Below are 15,426 nucleotides of genomic sequence, written 5' to 3'. Positions count from 1 at the left end.
AGAAATAAGGAGGAGGAGGAGGAAAAGAGAGGAGAGAGACTAAGAAATGAGAATGAGAGCAAGAAACAGAGAAAGGGTGGAAGAAATAGTGATAATGACGAAGAGAGACAGAGGAATGGAGAGATTGAGAGAGAGAGACATAGAAAGAAAGAATGGCAGACAGTGACAAAGAATGAAAGGTATATGTAAGCGTACAGATAGATAGAGGGAAAGAAAGAAAAACAGAGAGAGAGAGAAAAAAAAAGAGAAAAAGAGAGAGAGTGAGTGAGGATAGGGAGGGGAGAATATAGTCAATACTCTCTCACTATCTTTAAATAAGGTCAAGATGTCCTTGAACGGGCCGACCTGAGTGGCCTTGACATCCTCTCTCTCTCTCTCTCTCTCTCTCTCTCTCTCTCTCTCTCTCCTGATTAACAGCGGAAACTTACATGACTTGACGTGTTCCGGATACTCTCAACGTTAAAATAAATTGAATATAATAAACCAGGATATTAGTGGACGGGTCTCGCAGCTTCATGAATCCCGAGCATTGTTTCGAAGCTTCGTTTTCTGGTTTATACATGTTTTGGCTTCAGTAACTTGTGAATCACCTTAAATAGCCACCTGTTCGATGCTTCGTTCACATCTGACTTAAGTGATTGAGATGTGGTTGAGAAAGTTGCTTTGATGGAACGGTAGAGAGGTGTTTCATAAAGGCTTCGAAGCAATAAAGTTCACATCTTTTTGGAACCTTCTTAATATTTATGTTGATTCGTATAGGAAAAATATATAAATAAGGTTCGAACGAGCTTCATCAAACCACAGACTTATTCGAAGCTTTACGAGACTTAAAATCTACACTTATTCGAGGCTTCACGAGACACTTAAATATCCGCTGATTCGAAGCTTCACAAAAAACCCAAATATCCGTGTATTCGAAGCTTCGTTGTCTCGACCAGCGATCTTATATTTCCCCAGCAGTCTTATGAAGAACATGGCAGGCGGTGGTCTGGCTATGGCGTCCACCACGTGTCCGCTACGTGTCCGCCATGTGTCTAGAGCGTGTCCCCAGCCTGTCCCCGACCTGACAGCCTGCCACTGGTTCGTGAGTCGGGGCTCTCCAGGGCCAGGCTGGGAATTCACATTTTATCTCAATTTCCAATCTTTTTCAATTCCCAATATTTCCCATTTTCCAATCAAACTCAGTTCCCAATCTCTCTCAATTCTCAATAATTCCCAATGCCCAATCAACTCATTTTCGAATCATTTCTAAGTTTCTAATATCGAATCCTTTCACTTCTGGTTCGTTTCAATTTCTAATGATTTTCTTTTTATTTTGAATCATTTCAGTTTAATTTTTTTCTTAATTCAGGAAATTCATTAATGCTGAATTATGAAAATATTCCGATTCCTTCAATTCCGAAACTTCAATCTCAAATTCGTTCAGCTCCAAATCCTTACAATTACCGATTCATAAATAGTTTCCAATCCTCTCATAACCGAATCATTAAGAGTTTCCAGTCGTTTCATTCTTTAATCCAAATCCAAGCGATACCCACAGACAGACAGACAGACAGACAAGGTTAAAACACTCCACCATGTCATCACGCAGACAGACAGACAGATAGACAGACAGACAGATACAGACAGACACAGACAGACAAAAAAAGACACAACACTACACACAACCCATCATCTCTTGACATACAGACAGACAGACAGACAGATACAGACAGACATACAGACAGATAAACAGATAAACAACGACACAACACTACACATCATTCCTGGTGGGGCACAGACAAGATAAATTAAGACAACTTACCAAAGGATCTCACTTGTAAGTCTCCTGCCTTCTCGGTGATGGATCTGAGGCGCAGTTTTGTGTAGGTATGCATGACCCTTCCAGAGGTGGTGATGTATTGCTGCTAAGATGCCCCATGCGGTCTCTTGCGGTCTCTGCGGTCTTTTTGTGGTATTTTGCGGTCTTTTTGTGGTCTTTTATGTGGTATTTAAAGGTATTTGCGTTGTCTTTTGTGTTCATTTGCGGTGTTTTGCGGTCTTTTTGTGGTATTTTGCGGTCTTTTTGCGGTCTTTTATGTGGTATTTAAAGGTATTTGCGTTGTCTTTTGTGGTATTTTGAGGTATTTTGCGGTCTTTTTGCGGTCTTTTGAGGTCTTTTATGTGGTATTTAAAGGTATTTACGTTGTCTTTTGTGTTCATTTGCGGTGTTTTGCGGTCCTTTGTGTTCCTTTTACGGTCTCTTGCGGTCTGTTGAGATCTTCGGGTTTCGTAGTGAGGAAGATTGCGAGCTGTAAGAGACGTGGGGATGATCTTGTTATGGTGATGGTTGTTGTTGAGGTTGTTGTGGTGATGGTGGTGGTTATGGTGGATGTTGTTGTGGTAGTGGTGGTTATTGTTGCGTTTTCCATCTTCCTCCCTTCATCTTCCCCTCATCCCTCCCTATCCCCTTTCGTTCACCCTTCCCTTTTCCCCCCTATCTCCCCACCCCTCCCCCCTTCATCTTCCCCTCCCCTTTCCCTTCCTCCCTACACCCTTCCCCATTCCTCACCATTTACTCTGCCACTTTTCCATCCTCCTTCTCTCACCTTCCGCTACGAGCATCAAGATAAACCCTGATTAATTAAACTTCTAAACCACTCCTACGATCATAAAATAAACCCTGATTAATTAAACCACTAAACCACTCCCATGTCATATAAATAACCTACATTTATTAGTTAATTTCGTCAGCTGTTTAACTTTCTTGTCACAAGGCGTCAGCACATTTTGTTAAGCCTGTTTATATTGTGGTCGGGATATGATGGCTGACGGCTGACAGTGTGAAGGGCTTCAGGTCATGACGGTAGTGTGTTTGTTTGTCTGTGTGTTTGTTTGAGTGATTGGTTGAGTTATTTGTTTTGTTTATGTTTTTGTTTGTTTTCGTTAGTATTTGTTCGTGACTCTCTCTCTCTCTCTCTCTCTCTCTCTCTCTCTCTCTCTCTCTCTCTCAACCATAATGGCCATTCTACTCGTACAACCTTAACATCAACTCGTAATATATCAATATACTCCAGTTAACTCCCTCCTGTCTCCTCCAGCGCCGTTATATCCGCATACTTTGTGAGAGTATAACCATAGCAAGACACTAGTATACTGAATATATATCCTCGTACTCTCAAAAAATATACTAATTATCCTTAATATGTTATCCCATATAATATACTCGCATACTATGAGGGAATATAGCCACAAATGAGCATTATTATACGGTATATTACTTCATATACTTGAGAAATATACTTATTATCCTCTGGTTATTATATTCATTCGTTATTATACTCTCTCAAGTCTGATATTAATCTTTTATGGTAATTTACTCACCTATAACGCTTACCTGAATGACGTAGTTAATTAGATCATTGATAAATCACCATTAATATATTATCTAAGGTATTAATTTGTATATGGGATTTACTACAAGTGTACTTTAATACTTATGTGTGGGAGTTAGGTTAGGTTAGGTTAGGTTAGGTTAGGTTAGGTTCTGACTGGCATCCATGTGAAATAAGCCCTGCTGCTGGTAAAGACTCGCTCCCCTTGTACAGACCCCGGTGGCTGCTCAGTTCTCCCCGCGGTATGTGGTGGTGAGGTGCCTGGCTTATTAATTCTTGTGGGAGCGTCAGTAGCGTTCTTTAGGGGGATTATCCGGCGTCCTTCTCTCTCTCTCTCTCTCTCTCTCTCTCTCTCTCTCTCATATACATACACACAACACAGTAGACCAAGACCACCACACTATACGAGACTCAGGGTGTGGAAGAGAGAGAAAGAGAGTGTGTGTGTGTGTGTGTGTGTGTGTGTGTGTGTTTGTGTAGAACATCGTGGCCACAACTCCGGTATCTGCCGTATGTTTCGTCTCAACATTAATTAGAATTAGGAAATGTGGGTCTCCTGTATACCTACCTACCTACCTACCTGCGTGCGTGCGTGCGTGCGTGTCCGCTTGTTATCTTATACCATATGCACTTCAGTATTTATATTTTACATTTAAGTTCATCGATCAACTGTTACAATATTTTCACGTAAAAAAAAAAAAAATAATTCTCACACCTTTAAACATGGAATTTATTTATAAGTATAATACACACACACACACACACACACACACACACACACACACACCGTTTCAGTACATAAGCATTTTACCATAACAAAACAAAAAACCCCCACATTCTGAAAAAAGAACACGAAAATATTACCTCAAGTATTCAGTATTCTTACCAAACAGTTTCCACATGAACGCACCCATAGCAATCACCCTCTCCTTACCACACATACGATGCCTTCAGTACACCTTAGTAAGTGATGGAGAGAGACTACAACATCCCTCCTTCCTCCATCTACATACCCCCTCACCCCCTTCCACCTCTCCATCCATTCCTCCCACTCCATCTTTCTCCCGTGTGTGTGTATGTGTGTATGCGTTCTGCTCACTGATCTTGGGTAATATTTGGCCCCGTTTATATCTCTACTGCGTGTTGAAGATGGGAGCGTTTTGTTGTGGTGATGTTTGTGTGTTTTGTTGGTAATGTGGTTGAATGGTATTTGAGATGGTTGATGGAGAGGAATGTGGGGTATTTTTTTTTTTTCCTTTGGTTATGTTAGGAGGAGGGAGACGGGGAGAAGAGGATAGACAGACAGATAGACAGATATACAAGTAAAGAGACAGATAGATAGACAGACAGAAAACACAATAGCTAAAATAAAAAACAAAAAAAATAAAAAGTACAGAAAAACAGAGCCATACAGGTGGGGATAAACAAACTTAGGAGGCGGGGAGAAAAACACTGAATATTCCCTAAAATATCTGATATCCCGGCCAACATATAATACTACTCGTCAACCTCGTTAGGGAAGTTCCCCTTTCCTTCCTCCCTACCTCCTAACGTCCCTATTTCCCTGACAACCTCCCCTCCCTACTTCCCTACTTACTTACCTACCTACCTGCCTCCCTTCCTCCCTTCCTCTCTTTCTCCCTGCTTGCCTTCCTACTTCCCTCCCTCCCTGATTACCCTTCAGAACTACTCTCAAGTCTCTCTTTCTCTCTCACTCTCTCTTTTTTTCATATTCTTCCCCTCATCTCCTCCCCTTAACCATTTCTTCATCTCCCTCCCCTCCTCACCTTCTCCCCCTCCTCGTGTCAGCCGTGTCAGGTGGGTGGTGTCAGGCGGTGGCAGGACACAGTGGTCGTGGTGGCACCGTCACGAGGCTGTCCACTCTCATACACTAACTGTCTTTTATATAAATGAAAAGGAAATCCTACAAAGGGAATTAATGTAAAATATAATTGTTTTTGTTTTTTTAAAGGGTTTTAGGTAGGGTTTAGGGTAAGGTAAGGGTAGGGTTTAGGGTAAAGTAAGGATTTAGGCAGGGTTTAGGGTAAGGCAAGGGATTTAGTCAGGGTTTAGGGTAAGGCAAGGCAGTAGGGTAGGGTTTAGGTTAGGGCAAGGCAGTAAGGTAGGGTTTAGTGTAAGGCAAGGCAGTAGGGCAGGGCTTAGGGTAGGGTAAGAGGCTGTAGGGCAAGGTTCAGTGAAGCAAATAGAACGATGTTAAGTGAGACAGGAGAATAACGACGAAGGATGAGGGTTTATCAAGAGCCTCAGGCGGCGTGATGAATGGTAATATTACGTGAAGACCTAGGCCTAAGACACCGGGAGGAGGAGGAGGAGGAGGGTAGGAGGAGGAAGAAGAAAGTGGGGAGAAGGGAAGGGGGGGTGAGGAGAAGATAACCTAACCTAACCAAACTCTCCCAGGTGGCCTTAGGATTTTTAATCATCAGGTGAAATAAACTGTTTTGTCTAATCTTCAGGTAATCCGTTAGTTCTTTAGACAGTGACATAGACAGACAGACAGACAACACCACCACCCAGACACTGCTCTCGTGATCTTGTTTCGATGCATTGAAGAGGTGAGGTGAGATCGATAAATGACCTGTTCCTCTCTCATCTCCTGTAGTAACCCCTTGAAGAAAATGGACGAGGAGAACAGAGGGGAGGAGGGGTAACTATTGGAAAAAGAAACTCTAATCTTGTGTTAATTTTCAAACAACTGATCGGTGAACTTTGACTTTTTTTTTATATAGATTAATGAGTGTATGGTTTAATGAGAGGATGGTGAGGGGGTGGGGGGTTAGTTTAATGGTCTCTGGTTTAATGGCGCTTATGTTCAACGAGGATAGAGCCCAAGGTTATTGAAAGCATTACTCAACGATGCTCTTTTGAACCCTTCTTTAGCCAAACGAGGTGATGGCTTAACGACTCTTAAGTTTAGCGAGATGAGGACTTAACGAGACTCAAAATTTAACGAGATTTACTTGAAAGACTCTTAAGCTTAACGAGGTGAGGACTTAACGAGACCCAAGATTCAACGAACCTCAGCTCAACGAGACTTAAGGTCAACTAGGCGAGGTTGGCACTCTTATCTTCGTCCTCAGGCAGCCGTTTCTACCCATATATCTTGGCACTCCCTCCTAGGCACTGCTGGCATCAACACAGGTCACAGGGTCATAGATGAGGACCCCACTTGGAGGTCACCTAACCCGTAATAGTAATTTTATTTATGTTTTTTGTGAGTCGTTTGTTTTTGTTTGTGATTGTTTGTTGTTGTTTGTTGTTGTTTGTTATTGTTTGTTGTTGTTTGTTGTTGTTTGTGATTGTTTGTTGTTGTTTGTTGTTGTTTGTGATTGTTTGTTGTTGTTTGTGGTTGTTTGTTGTTGTTTGTGGTTGTGTGCTTATGGATTGTTTGTTGTTGTTTGTGGTTGTTTGTGATTGTTGTTGTTTGTGGTTGTTTGTGATTGTTTGTTGTTGTTTGTGGTTGTTTGTGATTGTTGTTGTTTGTGATTGTTTGTTGTTGTTTGTGATTGTTGTTGTTTGTGATTGTTTCTTGTTTGTGGGTTGTTTATTGTTGCTTGCGATTGTTTATTTTGACTGTGTTTGTTTTGTATATAAACATGTGAATTTAAGTATATATGACTGTATGTTTAACTGTTCTGTATGTATAAGTAGAGACGTATATACATGATTATACATACACCATACATATTTCGATTGCATATCACTGGATGTTGTATAAATAGATGACTGGACTTGTATGTATATTCATAATTCTAGTGAGTATTTGCTCATCCGTGACTGCATTCCATTGTGCACATATGACTGCATGTATCTGTTTGCACACGTGACTGTGTTTGTGTGAAACAATTAGAGTTTCACCACACGCTTCCCAGTGCCTCCTCCCCCTCCTTCCCCTCCTTCCTGTCCTTCTCCTCCTCCTCTTTCTGCTCCTCCTCTTCCTCTGCTTCTTCCTCCTTCCAGTTCAGCCTAACCAGATGATCTCTCTCTCTCTCTCTCTCTCTCTCAGCACACTCCCCCTCTCACGGTGGGTCACTAACGACCTCAGTATATCATTGACCTCGTGTATTCAGAGGTCATAAATTGCCTCACCATTGACCACCGGCTCATTGAACAGCATAAAGGACTTTAAAGATGGCGGAGAAAAGATGTAGTGACTATTAATCAAACAACAAAAAGCAAAATTAAATAACAATATAAAGTAAAAAAAAAAATTAATTGCCCACTAAATTTAATTGTGATTGTTAATACTATGATGAGATTAATTAAAAAACTAGTTATTTTTAATCAAATTAGTTAAATATACCTAACATTTAGTTCATAATTTAGGCTAATTAACTCTCTCTCTCTCTCTCTCTCTCTCTCTCTCTCTCTCTCTCTCTCTCTCTCTCTCTCTCTCTCTCTCCACACAATGTTTAAATTAGTATCACATGTTTCAACCCTCTTTCATAAATATCGAAAAGCAATTCAGTTTAATTAAGTCACTGATACCTTGAGTAAACTAACAGTTGACCCTTTTCTCTCTTGTTGACATTTCAGAACCTCAAAGTCATTCCAGTCTAAAGGGCCTTATTATTTTTTTTTTTTGAGGGGATCGTGTTGTTTTAAGTATTCATAATAGTTTGTTTTTCTGTGATTCTGTGGGATTGGTTAGGTTAGGTTTGGTTAGGTTAGGTTTGGTTTGGTTTGGTTAGGTTTGGTTTGGTTAGGTTAGGTTGGTTAGGTTAGGTTAGGTTAGGTTAGGTTAGGTTAGGTTTGGTTTGGTTAGGTTATACTTGGGATATATTAGGTTAAGTTAGGTTTTTTGTTAATTCTACTTGAGTTAGGTTAGGTTAGGTTCTTGGGATATATTAGGTTAAGTTAGGTTTTTTGTTAATTCTACTTGAGTTAGGTTAGGTTAGGTTCCATTAACTAAGGATTAAGTCAAGTTAATTTAGTTTTTGTTGGGTTAAGTTTGATTGAGTTTGGTTAGGTGTATTTTTTGGTTTAGTGAAGCGTCCACATACGAATTAATGTATCCCAGTGTTCCCTTAATTCTCGTCTTTTACAAATAGATAGTCCAGTGTTTGTTGTTATGAGTGTATGGTAAAACTGTATTTCCTATATACTTTAGTTAGGGGTGTGAGAATGACTCAAGTATAGAAAACGGATTAATAAAGATTTGCAGGGGAGACTAAATTATTTTGAGGGGTTTTGTTATCGCGTTTTATATAACCACAGGAGGGTGATGACATTGTTTTTGTTTTTGTCTTTCTATCAACTTATCTTTTATCTTTTATTCTTTCTTCTTTTATTTCTTTATTTTTGTTTGTTGTATCTGGTTATGACTTACGACATATTGGACAGTAAGTTTAAATATTTTTCAATATAGTTAAGTTTACATGAATCAGAGTTCAAAATAATAATAATAATAATAATAATAATAATAATAATAATAATAATAATAATAATCGAGGTTGGGTGAGCTAAGTTAGATAGGAAGTTCTGATTAGTTATTTGAGAGGATTGGATACGTCCCCAGGGATTAGGTGGGTTAATAGCTCACTCTTGCATAGGATTAGTTGAGTTAAAGTTAAATACCTCACTTATACATAGGAGAGGAAATATCTCCCCAAAATAAAGGAGAGAGGATATTGTTTTAGAATTATTTGGGGATATTTCCTTAGTGGAGGGAAATTTTTATCCAAAAGTATCTGGGGAAATTTACCTAGAAAAAAGAGGGAAGCGGAACTTTCCCTAGCATTATCTGGAGGAATTTCCCTGCCCACCCCTCCAAGAAGGTCGTGTATGTGAGATAAAGACGACATAAAAGTCTCAATGGCAGGGAAAAATTACCTCCAGTTCCAATAAGGGAAAAACGCAGTAGACAATGACTTGTAGCCTACCTATAGTCTACCTGACTATATAGACAGCAAGATAGAGAGAGGGGGGGGGGGAGGAGTATTCAGACGTAGGGAAGCTCAGACTAGGGAAATTCCTCCACCACCTGTATGATAAAGACGTCAACCAGGGAAGAAAAAGAAAGAGAACAGGGAATTATATGCACAGCTGGGGAAAATCCGGTAATAAAACGCAGCACCGGGAACAAAATTGGCCAAGACGTAAACCAGTCGAGTTTGACGAGTAAAAGTCTTGTCGCCAAATTATGTCAGTTAATTTTGGAGGATAGAATTATTATCGCCTACTACAACGAGTTAATTTTTCGCGAGGTATAATTTTTTTTTCAACATACTGTATAGTGCTTGATTTTTGCGGGAACAAATTAATTCCAAAAATAAGCTAAAAACTAACCGTATTTATATTTATATCTGTTTTTTACAGATAAATAATTATATTGATTTAAAAACATTATTACGGTAAGAGAAAAAACATAAAAAAAAACAATTGATTTTCACGAATAACTGGAAATCGGTAGCCTCTGGTAATGTAAAGATGATAATAACATGCACCATTGGTGGGAAAAAACTAGGGAAATTTAGGTAATGCGATGCAACATTAGGGAAAAATGGGGTAAGACACGTGGGTGGGAGAAGTGATATGAGAAAAAATTATAAGCTGTTGTCGGGGGAAAAAATCATAAATTGCCTCATTAGGGAAATTTTATCATTAAGACAAAGTAAGAAAATATTACCACTGAACCACACAGTCTTTCTCTCACCTAGGGAAATTTCTATAATAAAAGGTTCTGGTAGGGAAAAATTAACGATATAATAGAATTTTCTATATTGAATTCTATAATGTAGAAAAGGTAACTGTTTTAGGGAAATTTCATGTATAGAATGAAGCGAAAAATTACTAGTATGTGATCGTAGGGGAAAAATACTCATATAGTGAAATTTCGCTAATAAAATGGTTTGGTAGGGGAAAAATTACTCTAATAGGGGAATTTCAATATTCTGATCCTCTGGTAGGGAAAAGTAAACGGGAAATTTCGATAATAAAATGAATAAGGTTTACCTGTGAAGATGACTAGAGGTAAGACGACTTAATTAGAACACTATGGCCATATGAGTTCAGGTGCTTCCCAGGTAGCCACAAGGGTCCAGGTATCCTCCCAGACGCTGACGATGACACAGAAAAAGATACACAGACAGACAAAGACACACACACAGACACATACAAAATCAAAGACACAGACACAGACAGACAAAGACATACACACAGACGAAGACTTTAGGGAAGAAAAACACAACACGGTGAAGAACAGGGGAAAAAATACATCTAAAATAACACGACGGGGGAAAATACCTACTAATGAATACTAATATAATGCCCATGGGGAAAAATCACAGGAAAATAATATATAACCAAACTGGATAAAGCCAAAGCATAGGGAAAAAATACATTAAAATTATCAAATGGGGTAAAACGAACCGTCAGGGAAATTACTGAGAACAAGACGTGTCGGCAGGGAAAAAAAGTCGGTAGTAAAAGGCTCCGAAGGGGAAATATCGGTTATAAAACGCGAGAAACAGGGAAAAAAGAGTAATAAAAAGCGGCGGGCGGGGAAAATCTGAGAATAAAATTAGTGCCGTGTAGAGATGGAGGGAAGGTGAGTATGATGGAGGGTGATGGAGGGGTGATGGAGGGGTGATGGAGGGGTTGGTGGAGGGGTGATGGAGGGGTGGAGGGGTGATGGAGGGTGATGGAGGGTGGTGGAGGGTGGAGGGGTGATGGAGGGTGATGGAGGGATGGAGGGTTGGTGGAGGGGTGATGGAGGGTGATGGAGGGTGATGGAGGGTTGGTGGAGGGTGAAGGGGTGATGGAGGGAGGGGTGATGGAGGGTGATGGAGGGGTGAGGGGTGATGGAGGGGTGATGGAGGGGTGATGGAGGGGTGATGTTTAGAAGTGATGGAGAGGTGATGTTTACGTTGATGGAAGGGTCATGGAAGGGTGATGTAGGCGTGATGTTTAAGGGTAATGTTTACGTATGAAAGAAAATTAACACCTAGATATAATTAAGGTGTTTAATCATCAGGTAAAATAACACAAACCCCCCAAAAAATCAAACATTATTAAGGCCAGTGTATAGAGCGAGGCAGTTAGTCGGCCACGTTCTACACCCCGTTCTACACCCCGTTCTACACCCCGTTCTACACCCCGGCCTACACCCCGTTCTACACCCCGTTCTACACCCCGGCCTACACCCCGTTCTACACCCCGTTCCTAATCTCGCCTTGCGATAGAGGACCCATAGGAACGTGTTATGAAAGGAAGCGGGAGGGGAAATGAACGCCTCGACTGGCAGATGCGGCCGATGACTACGGGAACAACTAGGGTGTAATTATGTTGTGTTGGGCAGCAGGACAATGTTAGATACTTTGGTCTGTAATTATATGCTACTTGGAGATGACCTGCAAGAGTTAGTGTATTTTTTTTTTCTTGGGTTAGTTTTTACTCTCTCTCTCTCTCTCTCTCTCTCTCTCTCTCTCTCTCTCTCTCTCTCTCTCTCTCTCTCTCTCTCTCTCTCTCTCTCTCTCTCTCTCTCTCTCATCCTTCCTTCCTCCCTCCCTCCTCCCTTCCTCTTAAATTAATAATATGAAAAAATACCTGACTGTACCAAATCAACACACCTGACTCAACCTGAACACGTCAGCCATAATGTCCCAGCTTATTAAATCTACCAATTAACCCCTAACCCCTAACCTAACCTAACCTAACCTAACTAACCTAACCCTAACTAACCCCGTCTTCACGATACAAGGAGCAGGTAGGGGAGAAGAAAGAGTCGGGAGGGGGAGGATGTCTGGTCGGGGGAGGGTGTGTCTGGTTGGAGACGGGGGATGGGGGTAGAGCAGATCGGTGAGTGGTTGGTTGGGGTAGGGAGGGAGGGGCAGGGTGAGGAGGACGAAGGTAGGGAGGAGGGAAACAGGTGGTGGGGGGTCGGTGTTTTGCAATAAGCCCTCGTTAACGACTCGGTCCACGTAACGACCTGGGCGACGCTGGAACGAGTACTTGACAGTTTATGACACTGTGTGTGTGTGTGTGTGTGTGTGTGTTTGTCCTGTTACTGCCTCCGTCTCTCTGCTTTATTGGCTCTGAGTTAATGTGCGATAAAAAAGGCAAGGAAATGTTGCTGTGTGTGTGTGTGTGTAAGATTAATAACAGTCAACCTTAACAAATGACTCAGAAGTATTCCTGTAACTCTCACCTAAAACCTTTCTCACGACAAGTTTCAGTCAACAAAAATCCGCAAAAAAGAATTCTAACAAAAAGTAAATAAATCTGGTCAGTTTCTTGTCCAACTCCTACGTCCTCTCGGCCAAATGTTGTCGTCAGAATCTCCCGCCAAAAAAAGCTCCCCAAACCAGAGACTCCCCACCTAAAAGTCTCCCAGAGCCAAGGACTTCCCGCCAAAAATCCCCTTCGAAAAAATTTTGGTTCGCAAGTAGTGTGAATTTACGGGCTGTGAGTGGCCGTTGTGGCGCTCAAGTTGCCACTTATGACTTTTCCGATAATTCATGAAGCTCACCTTATTAGATATGCAACGAATTTTTCATCGGAAGGAGAGTAAAGTGTTTGATGGTATATATATCATGATGTTTATTTACAAATGGAGATGTGTTGAGGAGCTTGGCCGTGTTGTGGTAATATTGGTGTCTTGTGGCAGCTTGAGATTATCAGATTATCGTCGCGGGGAGGACAGAGATATCGTTTCCTGTCTGCCTGTCTGTATGTTGTCTGTCCGTGCAGAGGGAGAGGGGGGGGGGGTGTTCACCTCTGTACATATATGGCACCACCAAGACCACACATGCGTTAAAGGTGCCAGTGCCAAGTTCTCATATGGACCTTTGTAAAGTCTTCATCGAGGACACACACACACAGTAAGGGATAATGATCGTTTACCGTCACACCCGCTGAGGTGAACCTGAGAAAGTACTCAACCTCTCTCTCTCTCTCTCTCTCTCTCTCTCTCTCTCTCTCTCTCTAAGTAGTAGGGGAAAATATGTAACAGGAAGAGTAAGAATGAGAAAGAGGGAAAATTAGATGTAGGAGAAATAAAGTGTGAGGAGGAGGGAAGAAAGGGGGGGAGGGGGGGAAGAAGGGGAGAGAGGAGGCGGAAAGTGAGGGAGGATAGGCCAGTGACCAAAGGGGGATACTGGGGAGGGGGGTGAGGGTGGTTGCGGGGCTGGTAGTGAGGAGAGGAGGAGGGGAGGGTGAGGGGAAGGGGAGGTGAGGGGAGGGAGATGTGACCAGGTAATTCCTGATTAGTCAACCGTGGTATTGGTCTCAGGTGTCTCGCTTGGCCTGTTTCCACCTGAGGTCACCTGTATGTGTGTAATAATAATAAATAATAATAATAATAAACGGTTTATTAATAGAGTTGCAGCCGGTGGCTGAAAATATACAGACTTACATTTGATTTAGACATAATGATATAATATGCGTTGAATACATTTACAGGGCTGTACAGTACATAAATCAGGAGTTGTTTATTATTTTAACAATAGATGGGATGGTGCTGTTCTTATATCTATCGGTGCTGGCTCTTATGGGCTGAATTTTGTTGTAGTGGCAGACTGCGCGAGGTGGGTGGGGGGCTGCTGGTGGCAGGAGGTGGCGATGACGAGGGTGGTGCATTAGTTGGCTGCCAAACCTTTCCAGTGCTTGGTGGTGGAGGTCACTGAGGGATGGCATTTCCAAGGTGGAGAGAGCATTGATGTAGCCGGAGTATTCTGCGCCGAGCATGATTCTGTAGGCCCTTTTCTGTACCTTCTCTTGCCGACGTTGTTGGGTGGAGTTGAGAGAAGATGACCAGGCTGGTGACGCATATGTTAGTTTGGGGAGAATAAAGGCGTTGTAGATGGTCCTCAGCTCTGGCGTGGGTGTCCCAAGTGACCTAAGTCGTCGCAGCATGTAGAGACGGTATGAGGCTGCTTTGACTGTGTTATTTACATGGGCCTTCCAGTCCACTTTGTTGTCTATAGTTACACCCAGGAGTTTGGCAGACTGCACCAGCTGGAGAGGATGGGCACCCACTGTGACTGCTGGGGCTTGCACTGGAGTGGTGGAGGTATTGATGTGCATGACTACGGTTTTGGTGTGGTTGATGGAGACCTTGTTCTCCGTAGTCCATGCCTGTAGCCTGTCCAGGGTGCCTTCTAGCGATGAGTAGTCTGGTGCGGTGTTGTCCACTGAAACCCCCACAGTGCAGTCATCCACATACTTCCACCTGTGAGGATAGAGCATCGTTGATCAGGATGAGGAAGCACAGTGGTCCCATCTTGGGCCCCTGGGGAACACCACAGGTGAGGTGTTGGAATGTGGAGACCAAGCCCTGATACCTCACTGCCTGACGACGTCCACTCAAGAAATCAGTGAGCCATGAGACCAGGTTGGTGGGCAGCCCTAGTGCAATGGCCTTGTTGATAACAGTGCAGTGATCAACAAGGTCAAAGGCCTTCCTGATGTCAACAAGGGCAACGGCCAGTGATGTCTTACGTTTCTGCAGGTTTTTGTGCAGAAAATCCAGAAAGCTCACGAAGCAGTGTGATGTAGAGGAGGTCCTCATATTGCCAAATTGTTGTGGATCAATTGACTGATAGATTCTGTCAAATGCCCACTCAAAAATAAAGGTCCTCACAGAGTAGACTGGGTATGGGGGTAATGGCAACTGGCCTGAGATCGTTAGGGGACTGTGGGGTGGTGACCTTGGGGATGGGGGTGACAAATGCGGTTTTCCATTCATTAGGGCATGTGCTTTGTCTGAGGGATGCATTAATAATAGAACAGAGGTGTGTGTGTGTGTGTATATATGTGTGTGTGTGTGTGTGGAATTATCAGCCACCTTCCCACCCACCCACCCACCCACCCACCCATCCGGCCACTCATCCTGCCATCATCGTCTCATCATCCGGCTCGATACTCAGAAGAGGATGATTGTCACGCCATCAGAATAGGAATCAGAACGCAACTTCCTGGAAAGCCCTTGAGAGGGGGGATAAGGGGGAGGGGGAAGAGGGTAGATGAGGAGGAGGGAGATTATGAAAGGGGAGAAGGAGGGAGAATACGAGGAGAAGGATAAGGGAGAGAAAAT

This window comes from Homarus americanus, unplaced genomic scaffold (assembly GCF_018991925.1).
Source record: "Homarus americanus isolate GMGI-L3 unplaced genomic scaffold, GMGI_Hamer_2.0 scaffold25013, whole genome shotgun sequence".
Classification (NCBI taxonomy): Eukaryota; Metazoa; Arthropoda; class Malacostraca; order Decapoda; family Nephropidae; genus Homarus; species Homarus americanus.
This window is presented reverse-complemented; position numbering follows the sequence as displayed.